This window comes from Capricornis sumatraensis, chromosome 6 (genome assembly GCF_032405125.1).
Source record: "Capricornis sumatraensis isolate serow.1 chromosome 6, serow.2, whole genome shotgun sequence".
Taxonomy (NCBI): Eukaryota; Metazoa; Chordata; class Mammalia; order Artiodactyla; family Bovidae; genus Capricornis; species Capricornis sumatraensis.
In genome coordinates this window covers 100,510,943-100,533,993 of record NC_091074.1, presented here as the reverse complement: position 1 = coordinate 100,533,993, position 23,051 = coordinate 100,510,943, and the positions used below count along the sequence as shown (strand labels likewise).

The window sequence follows — 23,051 nt, the reverse complement described above, 5'->3', positions numbered from 1 at the left end:
TGGCAGGGGTGGGGGTGGAGTGGGGGTAAGAGGAAAGAATGCAGTGAACCTCTTTGGATTTGTTAGGTTTTTCAATGCCCAACAGGAATCCAAAAAGAGCTATCGAGAAGGCAGTCAAATACACAAGGCCCAGGTTAGCGAATAAAGTGTATACATGATACTTAAGGGCTTCCCAGGTAGCGCTAGTGGTAAAGAACTGGACTGCCAATGCAGGAAAAATAAGAGATACATGCTCAATTCCTGGATCAGGAAGATCCCCTGGAGGGGGCCCAGCAACCCACTCCAATATTCTTGCCTGGAGAATCCTATGGACAGAGGAGCCTGGCGGGCGACAGTCCAAAGGGTTGCAAAGAGTCAGACATGACTGAAGCACCTTAGCACGCACGTAGTAATTAAATTTTGTACACTAGCGTGTAGATAAGAAAACAAGAGGCAAGGACAGAACCAGGGGTGCCGAATCTAGAAAAGTGATAGACTAATAAATCAGTGAAATAAGAAAACAAATCCTATCTATGGAATTGAGAAGCCTAGAGGACAAAGTGTTTCAAGAGGGAGTGAACAACTGTGGTGAATGGTATTTAGAGGTGAGTCACCTGGAGAATGAAAATCAACCTTTCATTTCAGCAGTATTTGTTCACTATCTGCTTCAGCAAAGTTGTGGTTGGGACTTCTGTGATGGTCCAGTGGCTAAGATTCCACACTCCCAATGCAGTGGCTAAGACTCCACACTCCCAATGTAGGGGGCCTGGGTTCAATTCCTGGTCAGGGAACTAGATCCCACATGCCACAACTAAAAGTTTGGATGCCACAACTAAAAAGATCCCACATGTCCCAATTAAAGAACCTTCATGCCACAATGAAGATCAAAGATTCTGCATGCTGCAACTGAGATCTGGTGCAGCCAAATAAATATATAAATACTTTTTTAAAAAAGTGGTGGTGGTGAATTCAAAAGCCTTATTGGGTGAGAAAAATGGAAAATGAGGAAAGAATATTGAAATACTGATATGTCTTCACACTTGTGCTGCAGAAAAAGAGTAGAAGCCGAAATGGTAGCTGGAAGAGGAAAGTGAATGAGATACTAAGGGCATTTGTAAGTCTATAGGAGACCCCAAGGGAGAGAGAAACTGCTGAAGCAAATTCCAAAACAAGGTCATTAGGGAGGTGAGAGAGAGGAAAGAAGAAACTCCCTCATCCTTTCTCTAATTGGAAATTGCCAGACACTTCAGGTACAATTGCCAGGTACCAATCCTGAATCAGCCTTACTTCAACTCATAGCAATCTGCACTCTATTTCCTTGAGGAAGGGTAAGCATTTTCATGCTTCCACCATCTACATTAAGAGGCAAACTAGACTAATGCAGGGCAAGGAGTGGGGAGACTGTTCAGACGTCTCTGTTCCCCTCCAGCATCCTCCAAGCCAAGTTTTGTCTCTAAACTCAAGTAAACCGAAATTTAATTACTTTCTCTTTCATGCAAAGTGCCAAGATACTTTCTGTTATGTGTAGTAATAATAGGTGTGTTATCTTAAGCTTTAAAATCCTAGTAAGACTTCTGTCATCTTCCAATGTCCTCTTCTTTACCTTAACATAGTCTTTATTTATTGCCATTTCCAGTTACTTTGTTAGAATCCCATTTTAGGTTGGTCATGGCAATTTCAAGGTCATTTCTCCAGTTCTGTAAAGACACCACACTTAGATAACAGATACTTTTATCACTCTAGATAATGGAAAGGTTGCCTCAGTATTGATACTTTTGTCTATTGAGTCATGTTTTAAATGCATCACTGTTGAACATTTAAACAAATTCAATTGTAAATAATTTATAAGGCACGATAAATATTTCCCCACAATCATCTTTAGTGTAAAGAAGTTGACTGACACACACCGAGTTTGTGCATATACGGATTCACTTGTATTTCTAAACAGTGCCTGGGGCATATATGCACTTGAGTGATTCTGTCAATCCTCTTGGCATTCAGGTGCCACTCTTCTGATTGACATCAGCAAAGATTTGTGTCATCTGGATGGATAAGATTTTATGGGAAAGCAGATAATAATCATTCTTGGCTCTAGAGAGATACCATATTAGTCAAACAGGAAGGAAAATGACTCATAAAAAATAGACATCCATCTCAGGTAAAGGTCAGACCTCTCTGTCTAAATCTAAACCACACATCACCATTTGTTCATTCAACCAACAGTTCTTCTCTGTGAGTCTATTTTGTGGGCAACATTACTCAGGATTTCCCTATAAAGGGGTACATCTCTAGCCCCCAAATAGTCCAGGGAAAGAGAGAGATGAATAAATTAATGATTACGCCTTGTAATAAAGAGAGGCAGATGTACAGAGTATGGTGAAAAGTGAAAGTGAAGTTACTCAGTCGTGTCCGACTCTTTGCAACCCTGTGGACTGTAGCCCACCAGGCTCCTCTGTCCATGGGATTCTCCAGGCAAGAATACTGGAGTGGGTTGCCATTTCCTTCTCCAGGGGATCTTCCTGACCCAGGGATCAAACCCAGCTCTCCTGCATTGCAGGCAGACGCTTTACCCTCTGAGCCACCAGGGAAGCCCAGAGTATCATGGGGCACAGATAAAAGAGGCAAGTACTGCAGCTTGAGTGTGAGGCAAATAAGAATGTTTAACTGGGGAAAAGAAACCTGAGCACAGTCTTGGAAGCTGATGGGGAGTTAGTGATGCAAAAAGAGAGGTAAATGTTCTGGGCAAAGAAAATGACCCATGGATGTAGTGGCAAGAGAGGTGAAGCACTTAGGGAATTCCAAGGTTTCTGAGTTGGCTTCCAAGATCAAAGGAAACTAAGATATACTTAGGCAATTGAATATACAGGACAAGATGACACCACTGTTGTGCCTCGAGGGAGATAAGGATGATGGCTAGAAAACAAAGAGGTAACAGTCAGCTCTGATGTATCTTGCATAATCTGGAAAGGATGGCAAAAGACAGGATGTCAGGACTCTCCAGGATCATCCAGGACACAGGCAGAAGGAGAGAGAAAATCATCAACATTGTGAATTTAACACTTTGAGATGCTGGACTAGGTTATAAAGGCTGAGTTATCAATTCTCTTTTATTCTGGAAAAAATAAAGACCTCTCAAGGTCCCTGACCTCTTTCTGGGTCTATGCTTCCAGGACTGACTTAGAAAACAATGATGATCTTTGATGGTTCTTCTCATTTTAAAGCCTAAAGGCTTTTGGTGTGATATGCAAGAGTTTAAAGAAAATAGTGCCAACAGAGACTAACTAATGCTAACAGAATGAATATATATGGATAGTAATTCCAGAAAGATACCCCTATACTATATTCCAGGGCATATAGTAAGTTGGGTGGAAAACCAGAAAATCCATTTTATTTGATTTAATTCTTTTTAGCACTAGATATGTTAGTAATTAATGTTTCTGTTTCAAGACACGATATGCTTGTTTATGTTTGTCACAGTGGAGAAGAAAAATTAGTGAATTCATAAATCATTGTACTCTTTATACCTCTCTCATAAAGGGCAATTATTTTGTGACTTAAAGACTACAGAGAGATATTAGAGTGTGCAAGTTTGGGCTGAGCCTGAATCATTCCTTTAAAATAAAATTAGACACAAGTAGATATTCATGAATATTAAAATCTAGTCAAATTCACAAAAGACTCTAAGGAAGACAGACCACCTCAATTAAACAAATGATTAGCTTTGCAAATAGAAAGAAAAGGACCTTTAACTCACTCTTTCCCCTGAATATATGGCATTCTGTAAACTGTACAGGAGCTTCAATTAAGTGAGCTTTAAGGTCCCTTACTAACCAAATGATAAAATCATAAGTGCAATAATTGACTTTTGGTAGACATTCGAACTTAATGTTTCTGCCTTATTTGGTTATTACTGACCTTGAGTGGATGTAGGCAATGATTTGACAAGTGAGTTCACAACAGGGCCAGATACAATCCAAATCTTAAATTTGAAAATTAACCAAATAGATCATTTCACAATAAGTGGCAATGCTCACACAGACCATCCTGAGTCAACACAGGCCTGTTCATTCAGAATTTATCATTTTGGACCTGAAATCACCAGAACTGCTTGTAAGAGTATGATTATTAATTCACAAGAAAGTACTCCCTCTGTGACCAGAGACATTGAAACTAAATTCAATATTTCTAATGCCTTCTTACTTTGAAACAGGATTTGAAAGGTAAAAAGAATTAATTATGCTAATATGTGCTTATTAATGCAAGTGAAATAAAATTTACTGCAGCAAACCTTAATTATAATGAATAAATCACAAGTTTTGAAATAATGTGCTAAAATGGAAATTTAATTAGATACTATTTAAGGCCTTGCTAATACTATTTCTGGGCTTCCCTGGTGGCTCAGTGGTACAGAATCTGCCTCCCAATGCAGGAGAGGGAGGTTCAGTCCCTAGGTTGGGACGATCCCCTGGAGAAGGAAATGGCAACCCACTCCAATATTCTTACCTGGAGAATCCCATGAACAGAGGAGCCTGGCAGGCTACAGTCCTTGAGGTCAAAAAAGAGTCAGACATGACTTAGTGACTAAACAAGAACAATACTATTTCTAGTATTAAACTGGTCAGTGTTACGTAACAAGCAATAAATATGAATCCATCTAATTTTTCAAAATTTTCAAATGAAACAAGAAGCCATTATGCCACTGAATTAATTTTATAAATTTTATGATATTATGAAAATTAATCTGGAATATTAAACCAGAATATATGAAAGCTATGTTATATCACAATTAGTCGAACCATAGTTTAAATGTACAAAACATGTACTTGTATCAATTTTAAAATGGCTTATGGAATTGAGAAAAAAGGTTATGTCAACTGGAGGGTATTTTAAAATAGAAATAATCAACATTTAGCTGACTTTTCATTCTTAGGACAAAAAAGCAAATTAGCATGTGGCATAAGCCATCTCTTAATAATAGTTTCAAGCTACACTGACATAAAATAATCAAATTTCCATAGAAAATTTAACTTGCTTGCTAGACAGTTTAATTATGTGGCACACATTTCAATAGTTCCCATTATAAGAAAATATGCTATAGTTTGTCCCCAGAAGAGAGTGTCTATAACAGTAGCTTGAATACTTTGATAAATTTTAACTATCTTATAAATTATCTGCCTCTGATATATATAAATGTGCAGGTTCATTCAAATACTGCTTAATTTGACTAAAACCTGAGTGTGGAAAACAAATCACTCTTAAACCAACATCTTTATTCCAAAAGTTCTTGAAATGTGACAAATAGCCTTGTCCTCTGTAATATGAAGATGGAAAAGTTGGCATAGAATTTGAAAATGTTATTTCACTTGAATATCCCACTCCAGAAATGCCTCCTTTACCTCCATCCAGCTTATGCATCCTGCCTGTTCCCTACTGTCTAGAAAACAGATATGCAAATACATCAAGTTCCCTATTATAATGCTTTCTACTTCATAAATCACTTTCACATGCATATCATCATGTGATCTCCACATTGTTCAGAGGTAGGTGGTTGACTATTAATTATTATCCTCTTATCACAGCTAAAGAAATGGAAGTCAAGTTCCCAAGAACAGTCCTCATAACAAATCCAGTTCACGGCCTCCTCAATATTTACTTATAAGATGGTCTTGGTAGTATTTTAATTGTGGCATGAGAGTTATGTTGTTTTTCTAGCTCAAAAGTATATTTTTAAAAAGCTTCAAGGAGTCCATGAAAGTAGGCACACTGACAGAACAAAAAGGGATAGTAGGTAACCTGACTCAGTGGCAGAGAAGAGAAAACATACACTTTCTAGAGAGGCTCAAGAGCTCCAGCCTACATGGTTCAGTCAACATGGAAGCCAGCTGGATCTATGGCCCCTGATCACATCATGGTCCCCCAGTCAGGCACAGTCACCGGTGTTGATACCAGAATGCTCTGAGTCATGAGAGAAGGATCAATTATGCCAGTAAAAGGAAGTGGACTAATTTTGCAAACAATACCAATGATAATAATAAGACTAACTTTTAATAAATAGTTACTACATGTTGAGTATGTAAGGAGGCCCTCCCTAATTGTCAGATTCTGCCTTCTTCTAGCCTCCCCTCCCTTCTAAGTCATCCATGATCATCACCTGTAAACTTGGTCTTGTCCCAGTGCCCCAAGCTGGTCTGAAATGCAGGAAAGAAGGATATGAAGGTATTTGCCTCATGATCTAAAACTTCCCTCATAGCTCAGCTGATAAAGAATCTGCCTTCAATGCAGGAGATTCAGTTTGATTCCTGGATCAGGAAGATCTGCTGGAGAAGGCATAGAATACTCACTCTAGTATTCTTGGGCTTCCCTTGTGGTTCAGCTGGTAAAGAATCTGGCTGCAATACAGGAGACCTGGGTTCCACCCCTGGGTTGGGAAGATCCCCTGGAGAAGGGAACAGCTACCCACTCCAGTATTCTGGCCTGGAAAATTCCAGGACTGTATAGTCCACGGGAATGCAAAGAGTCAGACACGACTGAGCGACTTTCATTTTCATTTTCACTAAAACTGAAAAACCAAATCACCATTCCTTTTAGCCTGACTCAAACTTTGGGCCCTATTTCTTGTCACTGGTCTGCTGCTTTGTGTCTAAATTACTCCTTGACTTGTGTCTTGGTGCTGATAATAGTACCCTCTAGACTTTAAAGTCCATAAAAGAAAAGGTGACATTGGTCTTATTCACCACTGTAGTTCCACTAGTCAGTATTCAATGACTGGCACAAAACAGATACTCAACTGTTCATTAAATAAACTGAATGCAACACCAGTCTAGCCCTTATATTTCATCTCTCTTAGTATAGTATTCCTAATCTCAGCAGCAGCAGCAGCATTATAAGCTACCACTTACCATTGACTGTGTACTGATGCTTTATGTATATTATGTTATTTTATACTCACAAACCTTGAAAGGTAGGTGGTATCATTTTCATTGCATAGAAAAGTAAAATGAAACTCTGCAAAGAGAAATGATTTTCAGAGTCTGTCTCACAGAACAGGTAAATGGCAGAGCCTCACTTCAAACAAAGATCAGAATTACTCCAGACAGAGCCACTGTGTCCTCTCCTCTAGGCTCCCCAGGTAGTTGCAGTGACCTTCTAAATCCCAGACCAAGGATCTTGTTGCCTGCTACTAGTCTTTCCCGATGTTAAATGCCCACATTTCCAATGGCTAACTGTTGCTGGCCCACCTGGGCCAATATTTCTATACTGGGCTATTTTGCTGGAACTGATTGCTCTCTCAAACACTGTATGTCTACACATCTTCTGTAAAAACGTGAAGTCGCTAAGTTGTGTCTGACTCCTTGCGACCCCATGGACTATAGCCTACCAGGCTCCTCTGTTCACGGGATTTTCCAGGCAATAGTACTGGAGTGGATTGCCATTTCCTTCTCCAAGGAATCTTCCCGACCCAGGGATGGAACCCGAGTCTCCCTAGACAGACACATTCTTTTAACCAAAGTCCTTCCTCCCCCCAGGTATACCTGTGACAGTTTTAAGCCCTGGAAATTGCAGCTAGTCAGAGTGTATCTGGAATGCACGGGCTGGGAGGACAGAGCTCAGAGAGTGAGTGACAGCCAAAAGCTTTCAAAATTACCAGAGGTCAGGTGAAAGAAACAAAGTACAACCATCCACAACAAAAGGTAGAAATGGGTGGAACATAGATGAAAGAGTTGAGTATCAATGATTAGATGGAACTAAAATGGAAAAAACATGATCAAAAGCCCAACACAGGAAGCTTGAGTGATTGCCACAAGTTGACCTGCTATGCCCTGACGTCTCTTTTTGGAAACTGGCCTAGGGTGCAGAGGGTTGAGTTGGTTCAAAGAGTACCCACTGCATGCATGTGTCTGCGTTTTCCTCTGCCTGAAGACATGCATTTCTGTAACCGTGGCCTGACATATAATAACCTTTCAACACTTGCTTTGTTGGATGGATAAATCAGCCAGTTGTTTTTGACGATAGTGTATTTGTGCCAACATTTCTTCCTAAAACTACCAGTGTCTTCTCTATTTCCATGAAAGAAGATCAGCTTTCCTCAAACTGCTGCAGTGAAATAGACCACACCAAGCATAACTGGCAGCATTATGCCACCTGTGGCATGTATCCATAATCCTGCCTTCTGTAGCATATATTGTATTCTAGTACTCTCTTACATCTGGTTTCATATATCATTCAAAAATCCTGAGAGATATATCCTAAGATCTTTGTTGACACTCTCATACATAATAGTTGAACATCACTGTGGATTACGGGGCTTCGCAGGTGGCACTACGGGTAAAGAATCTGTCTGCCAATGTAGGAGATGCGAGAGACATGGGTTCAATCCCAGGGTCAGGAAGATCCCCTGGAGAAGGAAATGGCAATCCACTCCAGTGTTCTTGCCTGGAAAATCCCCTGGACAGAGTAGCCTGGTGGGCTATAGTCTGCGGGGTTACAGAGTCGTGCACATTTTAGGTTATAGTTTTGTCCATGAAATTCAGTAGAATCTAAAAGAAAAATTTAAGTGACCTTTTCCAAAATTTATTTTACTAAACACAAAACTGATGGCATTAATTACACCACTGGCTTTTATTGTTAAATTGTTGTTAATGAAGAAACACAAGTCTTGGGACGTCTGCAGTGGTCCAGTCGTTAAGACTCTACCTTCCAACGCAAGGGAAGTGAGTTTGATCCCTGGTTGGGAACATCCCACATGTCACGGGGTGAGGCCAGAAATTTAAAAAATAAATAAATAAAAGTTTTATTTTACAAGAGTTGCTACAAATGGGAGGATGAATGAAGAAAATGTCTAAGTTGTGTTTACACTGGGTGACAGACTTGACCGCCTTGCTGGCTTCCATGTGCCAGTTGCACAGGGTGTCATTTTAACTTGCACCATGACACATCTTAAAAATGACTTGATTCCATGAGCCTTTAGGATTACTTGCAAGTAAGTGAAGCTATAAATTTTAAATATACAAACTTTAGAGCTCTACTGCACATTTTGTTCTTACCAAGTGGAGGAAGCAGTATAACATACTGGCCAAAAGTCTGCTCTTTCAAGTCTTACAAACTTGTATTTTGTACCCAGGCTCTATTTCTTAGTAGCAGTGCACCCTTGGGAAAATTACCCACTCTTTTCTGAGCCTCAATTTTGTCATCTCTTAAAGAAGGCTTATCATTGTAATCACCTCATGGGGTCATTGTGAGGATAAAATACTATGCAAAAAGTACTAGGGCCATTGGTAGGTATTTGCTTTTCATTTGTATTGTTATTTTTAGATTACAGTTTCTGGGCAGGGACTGTGCCTTTTGTTTGCCCAAATCCCTAATGAAACCATTTAAAAAAAAAAAAAACAATTTATTTAAAAGCCTGGGCTTCTAAAGGACTAACATTTAATTTCCAGAAAGGAAGAAACTTATATATAATATAGGTCAAATGAGGTGTGAAGTAATGAGACACAGCTAGCCTCCTGTGACCTCTTTGAGGTGAAGCGATAGCAGTGTAGAAAGTGGTTCTGGGCCCCTTGAACATCTTTAGCAATCAGCAGACTTAGGAATAGAAGGGAGTTTCATCTCTTAAAAGGAGCGGAATATTATGCTCATTTGAACTTTCTGAGCTTTGGCCTAGAAGTCAAAATTAAATGGATTTGCTTGCCCAGGAAAGAGTTGAGAGAATTTCTATCTTTTCTCCACTCTTAAGGCAAACCCTTATGGCAGAAAGTGAAGAAGAATTAAAGAGCCTCTTGATGAAAGTGAAAGAGGATAGTGAAAAAGTTGACTTAAAGCTCAACATTCAGAAACTAAAATCATGGCATCTGGTCCCATCACTTCATGGCAAATAGATGGGGAAACATTGGAAACAATGGCTGACTATTTTTCTGGGCTCCAAAATCACTGCAGATGGTGATTGCAGCCATGAAATTAAAAGACGCTTACTCCTTGGAAGGAAAGTTATAACCAACATAGACAGCATATTAAAAAGCAGAGACATTACTTTGCCAACAAAGGTCTGCTTAGTCAAGGCTATGGTATTTCCAGTGGTCATGTATGGATGTGAGAGTTGGACCATAAAGAAAGCTGAGCACTGAGGAATTGATGCTTTTGAACTGTGGTGTTGGAGAAGACTCTTGAGAGTCCCTTGGACTGCAAGGAGATCCAACCAGTCCATTCTAAAGGAGATCAGTCCTGGGTGTTCATTGGAAGGATTGATGTTGAAGCTGAAACTCCAATACTTTGGCCACCTGATGCAAAGAGCTGACTCATTTGAAAAGACCCTGATGCTGGGAAAGATTGAGGGTAGGAGAAGGGGACAACAGAGGATGAGATGGTTGGATGGGATCATCAACTTGATGGACATGGGTTTGGGTAGACTCCGGGAGTTGGTGATGGACAGGGAGGCCTGGGGTGCTACAGTTCATGGAGTCACAAAGAGTCAGACACAATCAAGCAACTGAACTGAAAGGCAAACCCAGTTTCATTACCTCTTCTGTCAGAGAATATCTCAAAGTGTCTGGCAAGCTCTTTCCTGCAGACAATCCTACTTTTGAAACTTTTACTGATCTGCAAAATAGGTGATTCTGTGCTCTTGGGAAGAACAAAGATTGATAGGGGATCTGCAGCAACTGTTGCCTCAGATTCCTTAACAGGTGAAGTGACACTGGAGCTAGTTACCAAAGAAGTTTTTTGTTTTGGGTTGATTTTTTTCTTTTTTTTTTTTGGGGGGGTGGGGTGGTGCTGTGTGGGGAGGGTCCTCTGCTGTGAATATGTTGTCTTCCAAATAAATAGCTGCTCCCATCCTGGAGTGGAGTTGCTCTTTTTCTACTGAGGAGTTCGTATAATTGGTATTTGTAAGAAATATCTATTGCAGGGGCTATTGGGTGAAAATAGAAAAGTGAAAGGAAAAAGAGCAATAGCAAAAGAAAAAATTGTATTGCAGTCACTTTACCAAGCATGTCCAACACAATGACTTAACTCCAAGAAAACTGTAATAACTGTCACTTACTGGGCTCTCACTCTGGGCCAGTTATCAGAATCTGTGCATTATCAGATTTTCACATTTGATTCCCAAAATGAACCCATAACGTAGGAAGTAATGTTTTCCTTGTTTTAGAGATGAGAAATTTATCTCTCAGAGATCCTAAGTGACTTGTAGAAGGCCACACAGCTGGTAAACAGTGAAGACAGATGTTAAAGCTAGGTTGTAGGGACTACTAAGCCCTAACCACTAGATTTACTCTCCCAGAGAAGGAGAGAAAAGCTGAACTGACTGAGGAAGACCTAGCCAGCAGGATAGTTTAGGACCTGAGAAACAACACTGTAGATACTACAAAAGAGGTGAGTGAAGAGTCAAAGGAATATAGAAGTAGGTAGTAGCTCCATCCACTTATCTGGGACTACATAGTACCTAGTCAAAGAAGAATGGATGGTCAAAATTGGACCACATTTTTAGTTATATGTGTATTTTTTTAATATCATTATATATATAATTATATATATCACCTGTATATAGTGATAAATCATTTTTATATACATCCCTCATTTTTTCCTAAAGTCCCAGTTAGAGAGTGTGCATACAGTGTGAATACTGGCATCCATCTACCTTATTGATCATAATTATTACACTTTTTCCCCTTTCCTAGCCTCACTGCACCTATTTGTTTCATTTACAGTAATTTCCATAATGCATACTTATACTATGTTTACTTCTCTACTTTACTTCTTTACTTCTATCCATATATTGTCTCTCTCTCACCTTCTGTATAGACAACAGGAAATTTTTTACAGAGAACATGGCTCACAGTTGAAGCTTAAAATTAATTTTCTATAATGAATGAATATTCAGTCAAGGGTTCTATTTACTGTTTGTTTAGTAAATGTTCTTTATGTTTTGTGTGAACATTAACTCTTTGTTGGATTTGTTGCAAAAATTATCTTGTCTCTTACTTTCCTTTATTTTTTTGTTTTTGAGAGCTGTTTAATGCTACAAATAAAGTACATTATAGTATTAATGTATTTCTCTTTATCATTATGATTTCTGAGACATACCTCTTTGCTCTAGCTTTTAATGATTTAACATTGTACTTTTAACTCTTAAATGGCCTGGAATTTATTTTTAACATGTCATAGAATTAGGATTTATATGGTGCTTATTTTCCCAAATAATCTATTTTCTCAATTCACTTCATGTGTATTTCTTCAGTATGCCCTTATAATTTTCAAAAGAAGTATATTAAACTAGAATATTAAATCTGTGTACGTCAATATACAATAATGTTTGTTCTATTACCTGTTAATCCTTTTGCTAGTACTTACCTGTTTTAATTATTATGGTTATATAAAAATTGCATTTTCTGATATACTCTAATATCTCTTAAGGCATGGCTCCTCTATTATTTTAATTTTTCCAAATTTTGTTACCATTCTTGCCTGGGTTGTGTGTGTGGGTGTGGGTGTGGGTGTGTGTGTGGGTGTGTGTGGAATTTTCATCTTTTTCTCACCTTCATGGATCACAGCCTTGTCATGGCAAAAGGACTAGCATAAATCAGTGAAGCTACGAGCCATGCCAGGCCAGGCCACCCAAGACTGAGGGTCATAGTGAAGGGTTCGGACAAAATACGGTCCACTGAAGGGTGATTAGCAAACCACTCCAGTATTTTTGCTGTGAGAACCCCATGAACAGTATGAAAAGGCAAAAAGATATGACACCAGAAGGTAAGCCCCACAGGTTGGAAGGTGTCCAATATGCTACTGGGGAAGAGTGGAGGACAATTACTAATAGCTTCAGAAAGAAATGAAGAAGCTGGGCCAAAGGAAAATGACACTCAGTTGTGGATGGGTCCAGTGGTGAAAGTCTAATGCTGCAAAGAACAATATTGCATAGGAACCTGGAATGTTAGGTCCCTGGATCAAGATAAAATGGACATGGTCAAGCAGAAGATGGCAAGAGTGAACATTGGCATCTTAGGAATCAGTGAACTAAAATGGACTGGAATAGGTGAATTTAATTCAGATGACCATTATACCTAATTCTGTGGGCAAGAATCCTTTAGAAGAAATGGTTGGTTGGTTGGTTGATTGTTTCTTTGTTTTTTGGTTATGCCATTAAACTAATAATCTCATAGTCAACAAGAGAGTCCAAAATGCAGTACTTCAATGCAGTCTCAAAAAAGACAGAATGATCTCGGTTCATTTCCAAGGTAAACCATTCAACATCACAGTAATCTAACTCTGTGCCCCAACCACTGATGTCAAAGAAGGTGAAGTTGAACGGTTCTATGAAGACTTACAAGAACTTCTAGAACTAACACCAAAAAAAAAAAAAAAAAAAGATGTCCTTTTCATCATAGGGGATTGGAATGCAAAAGTAGGAAGTCAACATATACCTGGAGTAACAGGCAAGTATGGACTTGGGGTACGAAATGAAGCAGAACGAAGACTAACAGACTTTTGTCAAGAGAACACGCTGGTCATAGCAAATACCCTCTTCCAACAACACATGGACAGAGATGACTGTCCACATGGAGATGACACTACACATGGACATAGCTAAACGGTCAATACCAAAATCAGATTGATTATATTCTCTGCAGAATGGTGAACTGGCTGTGGCTCAGATTATCAGCTCCTTATTGCAAAATTCAGGCTTACATTGAATAAAGTGGGGAAAACCACTAGACCTTTCAGTTATCACTTAAATCCCTATGATTATACATAAGGGATATACAGTGGAGGTGATGAATAGATTCAGGGAATTAGATCTGGTAGACAGAGTGTCTGAACTATGGACAGAGATACCTAACACTGTATAGGAATCTTTGACCAAAGCCATCCCAAAGAAAAATACAGGAAGGCACAGAGTGCCTGAACTATGGACAGAGATACCTAACACTGTATAGGAATCTTTGACCAAAACCATCCCAAAGAAAAATACAAGAAGACAAAATGGTTTTCTGAGAAGGCTTAACAAATTGAGGAAAGAAGAGAAGTGAAAGGCAAGGGAGAAAGAGAAAGATGTGCCCAACTGAATGCTGAGTTCCAGAGAAAGGCAATGAGAGATAAGAAGGCCTTTTTAAATGAACAATGCAAAGAAATAAGGAAAACAATATAATGGGAAAGACTATATATGTCTTCAAGAAAACTGGAGATATCAAGGGAAAATTTCAAGTAAGGCTGGGCACAATAAAGAACAGAAACGGTAAGGACCTATCAGAAGCAGATGAGATGGCAAGAATATACAGAACTATACAAAAAAGGTCTTAATGACCTTTTTGGAATAACTGTGATGGTGTGTTCACTCATCTAGAGCCAGACATCCTGGAGTGTGAAGTCAAGTGGGCCTTAGGAAGCATTACAACAAAGAAAGTTAGTGGAAGAGATGGAATTCTGGCTGAGCTATTTCAAATCCTAAAAGATGATGCTGTAAAAGTGCTGCACTCTATAGATCAGCAAATTTGGAAAATTCAGCAGTGGGCACAGGACTGGAAAAAGTTGGTTTTCATTCCAATCCCAAAGAAGGGAGGTGCCAAAAATGTTCAGACTATCACACAATTGCATTCATTTCACATGCTAGTAAGGTTGTGCACAAAATCCTTCAAGCTGGGTTTTGGCAATATGTGAACTGAGAACTTCCAGGTGGACAAGCTGGATTTAGAAAAGGCAGAGGAACCAGAAATCAAATTGCCAACATTCGTTGGATCATAGAGAAAGCAAAGAAATTACAGAAAAACATCTACTTCTGCTTCATTGTCTATGCTAAAGCTGTTGACTGTGTGGATCACAACAAACTGTGAAAAAGTCTTGGAAAGTGAATGTGAAAGTTGGTCAGTTATGTCTGACTCTTTGTGACCCCATGGACTAATTCTCCAGGCCAGAATCCTGGAGTGAGTAGCCTTTCCTTTCTCCAGGGGATCTTCCCAACCCAGGGATCAAACCCAGGTCTCTCACATTGCAGGTGATTCTTTATCAGCTGAGCCACAAGGGAAGTCCTTCAGTTCAGTTCAGTTCAGTCACTCAGCCATGTCTGACTCTTTGCAACCCCATGAATCACAGCACGCCAGGCCTCCCTGTCCATCACCAACTCCCAGAGTTCACTCAGACTCATGTCCATCGAGTCAGTGATGCCATCCAGCCATCTCATCCTCTGTTGTCCCCTTCTCCTCCTGCCCCCAATCCCTCCCAGCATCAAAGTCTTTTCCAATGAGTCAACTCTTCACATGAGGTGGCCAAAGTACTGGAGTTTCAGCTTTAGCATCATTCCTTCCAAAGAAATCCCAGGGCTGATCTTCAGAATGGACTGGTTGGATCTCCTTGCAGTCCAAGGGACTCTCAAGAGTCTTCTCCAAGAGATGCAAATAACAGATCATTTTTCCTGTCTCCTAAGAAACCTGTATCCATGTCAAGAAGCAACAGAAGTGGATATGGAAAAACTGACTGCTTCAAAATTGGGAAACATGTATGGTTCAAAATTGAGAAACTTGTATATACAACAAGGCTGTATATTGTCACCCTGCTTATTTAACTTATATGCAGAGTACATCATGGGAAATGTCTGGCTGAGTGAATCACAAGCTGGAATCAAGATTGTCAATATCAACAACCTCACGTATGCATATGATATCTCTTTAATGGCAGAAAGTGAAGAGTAACTAAAGAGCCTCTTGATGAGAGTGAAAGTGTAGAGTGAAAAAGCTGGCTTAACACACAGCATTGAAAAACTAAGATCATGGCATCCAGTCCTATCACTTCATGGCAAATAGATGGGGGAAAAGTGGAAGCAGTGACCAATTTTATTTTCTTGGGCTCCAAAATTGCTGTGGATGGTGACTGTAATCATGAAAATAAAAGACTCTTGCTCCTTGGAAGGAAAGCTATTACAAACCTGCTGCTGCCGCTGCTACTAAGTCACTTCAGTCGTGTCCGACTCTGTGCGACCCCATAGATGGCAGCCCAACAGGCTCCTCCATCCATGGGATTTTCCAGGCAAGAATACTGGAGTGGAGTGCCATTGCCTTCTCCATTACAAACCTAGACAGCATACTAAGAAGCAAAGACACCACTTTGCCAACAAAGGTCCATATAGTCAAAGGTATGGTTTTTCCAGTAGTCATGTATGGATGTGAGAGTTGGACCATAAAGGAGGCTGAGCACAGTGTGGTGTTGGAGAAGACATTTGAGAGTCCCTTGGACTACAAGGAGACCAAGCTTGTCAATCCTAATGGAAATCAACTCTGAATATTCATTGGAAGGACTGACACTGAAGCTGAAGCTCCAATACTTTGACCACCTGATGGAAAGAGCCCACTCATTGAAAAAGCCCCTGATTCAGCAAAGAGGCTTCCCCAATGGCTCAAGTGGGTAAAGAATCCGCCTGCAATGCAGGAGACATGGGTACAATCCCTGGATCAGGAAGATCCCCTGGAAAAGGAAATGGTAACCCCTACAAGTATTCTTGCCTGGAAAATCCCATGGACAGAGGAGCCTGGAAGGCAACAGTCCATAGGTTAGCAAAGAGTCAGACATGACTGAGCACATTTACTCATTACTCATACTCGATGCTAGGAAAAATTGAAGGCAAAAAGCAAAGAGGATGACAGAGGATGAGATGGTTAGACAGCATCACCAATTCAATGGACATAAATTTGAGCAAACTCTGAGAGATAGTGAAGGACAGGGAAGCCTGGCATGCTGAAGTCCATGGAGTCACAAAGAGTTGGACACAACTGAACAACAACAAATCTTTTACTAGTAGTAAATCCACTGTGACACATCACAGTTGAACCAATCTTCCCTTACACCACTGAATAAATCTCTGACATTTTTGCAATTCTCTGACACTGGCAACTGCATTGCCATCTCAGAAATTCCTCTCTCCCTCCTGCTCTACACTTGTCTTGGTGAGATTTCATTCCATGAGTACATTTCAACATGGCCATTCCCCATCCACACTTCTTGTCCTATACTTTAAGTCATTTCAGCTTCCAAAATCATGTAGAAACGGATTATAATGGGAATAAAAATCTAAAAATCAGTGGGGTAGAGTGGCATGTCATTTTCTGTAGTAATAAAGATTCAATCCAAAGAATAAGAAAAGTACATTTGAAAATGTCTTAAATTAGCCAAGATACAGAAACAATCTAAGGGCTTCCCAAGTGGCACTAATGATAAAGAACCTGCCTGCCAATGCAGGAGACTAAGAGACACAGTTTCCATCATTGTTTTGGGAAGATCCCCTGAAGGATGGCATGGCAACCCATTCCAGTATCCTTGCCTAGAGAATCCCATGGACGGAGAAGCCTGGTGGGCTATGATCCATAGGGTTGAAAAAGTTGGACATGCCTGAAGCAACTTAGTGCACACACATGCAGAAATAATCTAAATGTCCATTGAAAGATGAATGGATAGATGTATATATACACCATATCTTCTCTATCCATTTCTCTGTCAGTGAACATCTAGGTTGCTTTCATGTCTTGGCTATTGTAAATAGTACTGCAGTGAACTTTGAGATGTGTGTATCTTTTCAAAGTTTCACAAAGCCAACACAACATCAACTATACTCTGATATAAAATAAATTTTTTAAAAAATAAATGGATAAACCAGATATGTGATAAACACATATGCACACACACAATGAAATATAACCCAGCCACAAAAAAAAAAAAAGAAAGAAATCTTGCCATGTGTGACAATATAGATGGATCTAGAGGGTATTATGTTAAGTGAAATAAGTCAGACAGTGAAAGACAAATACCATATGATTTCACTTATATGTGGAATCTGAGAAACAAAACCAACAAATAAAATAAAGCAGAAACATATTTATAAAGAGAAAAAACTGGTGGTTACCAGAGGTGAAGAGTGTTGGATGAAAGAGGTGAAGTTAAAAGATACAAACTACTAGTATAAAATAAATAAGTTATGATAGCTTAAGGAATAAAGTAGTCAATAGTCCCTTGGACTGCAAGGAGATCCAACCAGTCCATTCTAAAGGAGATCAACCTGGGTGTTCTTTGGAAGGAATGATGCTAAAGCTGAAACTCCAGTACTTTGGCCACCTCATGTGAAGAGTTGACTCATTGGAAAAGACTCTGATGCTGGGAGGGATTGGGGGCAGGAGGAAAAGGGGACGACAGAGGATGAGATGGCTGGATGGCATCATTGACTCGATGGATGTGAGTTTGAGTGAACTCCGGGAGATGGTGATGCACAGGGAGGCCTAGCGTGCTGCGATTCATGGGGTCACAAAGAGTCAGACACGACTGAGCAACTGAACTCAACTGAACTCAACTGAACTTTGAATGGTGATAGATGGTTGTTGGATTTATCATGGTGATCATTTCATAATAAATTTGCATATCTGAAATTAATATAACATACACAAACCATACTTCAGTTTTTAAAATTACCTATTAAATTTGAGATATGTAATTTTGTATATATAACTATGTATAATAACATTTATTACAGTATATAATAATCCATGTATATAATAGTCATATATAATAATGAATATACTCAGGATAGTTAGAATTATCAGTACTATTTAATTTCATTTTTTCTCTCCCCCTAACATTCTACTGAGCCTGTATATTTTAATTTATATAAATTTAATGTACTTACAAGGCAGTTTTCTGTAACTATCAACATGGTTGTGAGAGGCTTCCTGATTCTTGGGGTTTTTTTTTGTTATTGGATCTCTGATTTAGGAAATAAACAATGTGGACTTTTATTTATTTTTTTTTATTATACTTTCTTTCAGACCATGGGTTATTCTTTTGCAAAATAGAAAACTATATGTAAGACATAGATTTTGAGTCTCAGTTTCATTTGATAGATCTTGTTTAATTTTTGTTCCAGACTTTGCTAAAAGTTTTCCTATAAGGCTTGAATTTTTTGTTATAAGTTTTCATATCTGTGTCATATGTGTACTCACACACACACATGCCTTTCCCTTTATTATTCTATGGAGAGAAATTAGGAGATGATGCATCTGAGGCTGTTGAATAAATATAATATTAATAGATGTTTCTATATTATTTAATAAGTATTTATTTGAAGAGTTGTGTTCCTTAAGTTTGTGTAAGGATGAACTTCCACATCTGTACTTTCTTAATAGAATTCTTAGTAGGGATAGCTACTATGGATAGCTTAGTAGGGATAGCTATTATATGGATTAATCATTATCCATCAAGGGGGAGTGTCTTCATTTTATTCCTCTGTCACTCTCTCATGCCAAATGCATGTTTCCTGGCACACTGAATGCTCAATGTGATTAGCTACTGTTACTTTCCTATTTAGCAAGAGGAGAACGTTTTCAATTCTGCCTCCATTAGAACCTGATCCTCATATACCAACTTAATGAATCCTTCTGTAGGAAGTGCATGGATGGGCCTTTGTTCCAACTGGGGGCAAAATATTGGGTTTTGAAGCTCTGCTGGAAATGGTCTTCTTCTCAGTCTTCCAGTGACAAGATTATGATCATAGCTCAGTACTTGAGATGAACAAGAGAAAATTCCAATTGATAAACAGTATCACTGGTTAACTAAGAACTGTACTAGAAGAGATGGTTGAGATATGGTTCTCATCCTAAAGAAGCTTCCATTCTGTTGTGAGAGGTAAAGTGAAAGTGAGAGTCCTCAGTCGTGTCAGACTCTTTGTGACCCTATGGACTGTATAGACCATGGAATTCTCCAGGCCAGAATACTGGAGTGGGTAGCCTTTCCCTTCTCCAGGGGATCTTCCCAACCCAGGGATCGAACCCAGGTCTCCCACATTGCAGGCAGATTCTTTACCAGCTGAGCCACAAGGGAAGCCCAATAATACTACAGTGGGTAGCCTATCCCTTCTCCAGCTGATCTTCCTGACCCAGGAATTGAACCTGGGGGTCTCACACTTAACCAAATAACTAACGTACGTGTGAAGAGAACTGTAATAGAGAGATGAACAAAATGACAACCTGACACACACATGAGATGATTAATTCTGCTTGGGCAGCAGTCAGAGGAGCAATCAAATAAACAAAAATCCAGTTCACCATTGCAGGAAATAAAAGGGCAAAAATATTGTGAGGAAAAAAAAAAAAAAAAAGATCAGCAGCAGAAACAGTAGTAAACGGAACATAAACTAGTTTCTGGAAATCTGATGTAAGAGCTGAGTTCTGAAAAATGAATATGAATACAGGCAAATACATTCCCAAGTGGAGAATTCAGCATTTCAAATTTGTTTATATGTGAAAATGCTCACTCTGATCCAAGAAAAATAAATTTACCACTATGACTTGTTTTGGGGTGCAGGCTTGGAGTGTTGGAGGTGAAGTTAAAGACTAAGAATGGCCTCCTAAGCCATACTGTTGATTTTAATATTTGTCTTATGGGTGATTCAGAGGTGCAGAAGAATGGTATGGTCATATTTATGTTTTAGAATGAAAACTGGCAACAGAATAGGGACTAAGGCCAAGAAAACAGTTGGGCATAATTTGTTCTTGCCAGCTAAATGTTAAACTTGCCTTCCATTGTTCATTGATTCTGGAATAAGGTTAAGGCAGAAGAGGAAGTAAAAAGTTAAAAAGGGAGGACAGAGAGAACTCTCTGGAGCAGTTTATATTCGTCAATAGTAGGAGTGAGGAAATGAAGCTTCTATTCCTTTATCTTATATGCTCTAGGGCATCCCAAGCCGGGAAACAGGAACTACCTACTGGATAATGTCTCCTGGTTTTCTGACACCTTTCTTTATCTGTCTCTTATATCTGATCTTGTCGATAAATTTTAACTTTTTTTTTCTTTCTATTTACTTGGCTGTGCTGGGTCTTAGTTTCGGCATGTAGGCTCTTTACTCACAGCATGCAAAAATTCTTAGATGCAGCATGTGGGATCTGGTTCCTTAACCAGGGATTGAACCTGGCCCGCCTGCATTGGAAGTGGGAGTCTTAGCCACTGCACCACCAGGGAAGTCCCTAAATTTTAATTTGAAGAGAAACATTTTTTATCATTCTAGCTATCATTCCAGTATTCTTGCCTGGAAAATCCCATGGACGGAGGAGCCTGGAAGGCTGCAGTCCATGGGGTCGCTGAGGGTTGAACACAACTGAGCAAATTCACTTTCACTTTTCACTTTCATGCATTGGAGAAGGAAATGGCAACCCACTCCAGTGTTCTTGCCTGGAGAATCCCAGGGACGGGGGAGCCTGGTGGGCTGCCATCTATGGGGTCGCACAGAGTCTGACACGACTGAAGTGACTTAGCAGTAGCAGTGGCAGCTATCATTACCAACACTGGTTTCCAGTTAAAACAATTAGCACCTAAATGAAATCCTGAAAGTCTTATTTTCCCTCTCCTTTTCGAATGCAGCCCATAGACAATCCTCCAAAAGCTCTGCTTTTATCATTACAAGTCCTGCTCACAGCTTAATTTGGAAGGACGAAAGTCAAATTCTCAAAATAAATTTTAAGACTCCCTCCTACTTAGGGCTTCCCTGATGGCTCAGAGATTAAAGCGTCTGCCTGCAGTGCCTACTTACCATATGGTTACTCTCATTTCCTGTCTTTGGTCATAGTTTTTCTCCCATAAATTCCTTTGGAATCCTCACTCCTTCCTCTACACTTATCAGAATCCTTTTAACCCTTCAAATTATTCAAAGTTCAGCTCAAACTATTTTTTTACACTCTTTTTGGTGGGTAAGGAAAAGCTACACTTTAGTTTTGTACCAGTGTATGAAACTTCACTGTGAAAGTCCTCATTTTTCTACGTATATTATTAACCTGAATGTTTGGCAAGCTCTCAAAAATAGTTCAACAGTCTAATAACTCGAAAATGTGAATGTATTTAGTTCAATTTGACCCATATCTATTGTACACCTACCTTGTATAAAGGATTATGTTAACCATTCTAAGGATGTCAATGTTAGATAAATATGTCAAATGCCTGCTCTTGAGAGCAGATTTACTCATTAGAGGACTATTTCCACTTCACCTATATGATTAGTAATTTGTGATTTTTCAAATAAGTTTCTCTCCTTTCATTGAGTTGGTGAGTTCTATAAGTAGATGAAATTGTGATGGAAGTTATATACGTGTGTTTAAATGGCACACATTTCACCTTTCACAGCAAGAATCCAGTCTCATTAGATATAGAAATGCAATCTAATCTTCAATGTTAGACTATGTATTTGATTTTGATTGAGTATATTGTTAATTATTCCATATGTCTTAGTGTATTTGGGGTGCTTCCCCAGTGGCTTAGTGGTAAAGAATCTGCCTGCAATGCAGAAGACACAGGAGATGTAGGTTTGATCCTTGGGTCAGGAAGATCCCCTGGAGGAGGAAATGACAACCCACTCCAATATTCTTGCCTGGAGAATCCCATGGATGGAGGAGCCTGGCAGGCTACAGTCACTGGGGTCACAAAGAGTCAGATATGGCTGAGCAACTAAGCACACACACATTAGTGTGTTTAGACTGCTATACCACAGACTGGGTAGCTTGTAAACAACAGAATTTTATTTCTCACAGCCCTGCAGGGGGGAAGTTCAAGACCAGGGTCCCAGCATTGTTGGGATCCTCTTCCAGGTTGCAGGCTGCCAGCTTCTCACTGTTTTCATGTGACGGAAGGAGTAAGGGAATTCTCTTGAACCTCTTGGGCATGAATCTCATACTCACATTTGTGAGGGGTTCTGCACTTATTGCATCCCAAAGGTCCCACCACCTAATACCATCACATCAGGGATTAGGATGTCAACATAAATATTGGAGGGAAACATAAACATTCAGGCCATGGTACCACATATATTAGAACAATCGCCTTCCTCAGCAGCTAAAAGTTTGGGAAACTATCAGTTCAGTTCAGTTCAGTCGCTCAGTCATGTCCGACTCTTTGCGACCCCATGAATCGCAGCACACCAGGCCTCCCTGTTCATCACCAACTCCCAGAGTTCACTCAAACTCACATCCATTGAGTCAGTGATGCCATCCAGCCATCTCATCCTCTGTTGTCCCCTTCTCCTCCTGCCCCCAATCCCTCCCAGCATCAGTCTTTTCCAACAAGTC

At 39.6% G+C, this 23,051-nt stretch overlaps 1 protein-coding gene across 1 annotated transcript in view; it reads left to right on the top strand.

Annotated features, from left to right (window-relative positions):
• The window catches only part of GRIN3A (glutamate ionotropic receptor NMDA type subunit 3A), a 194,266-nt gene that overhangs the window by 35,081 nt on the left and 136,134 nt on the right, over positions 1-23,051 (top strand). The gene's annotated exons all lie outside the window — the stretch shown is intronic.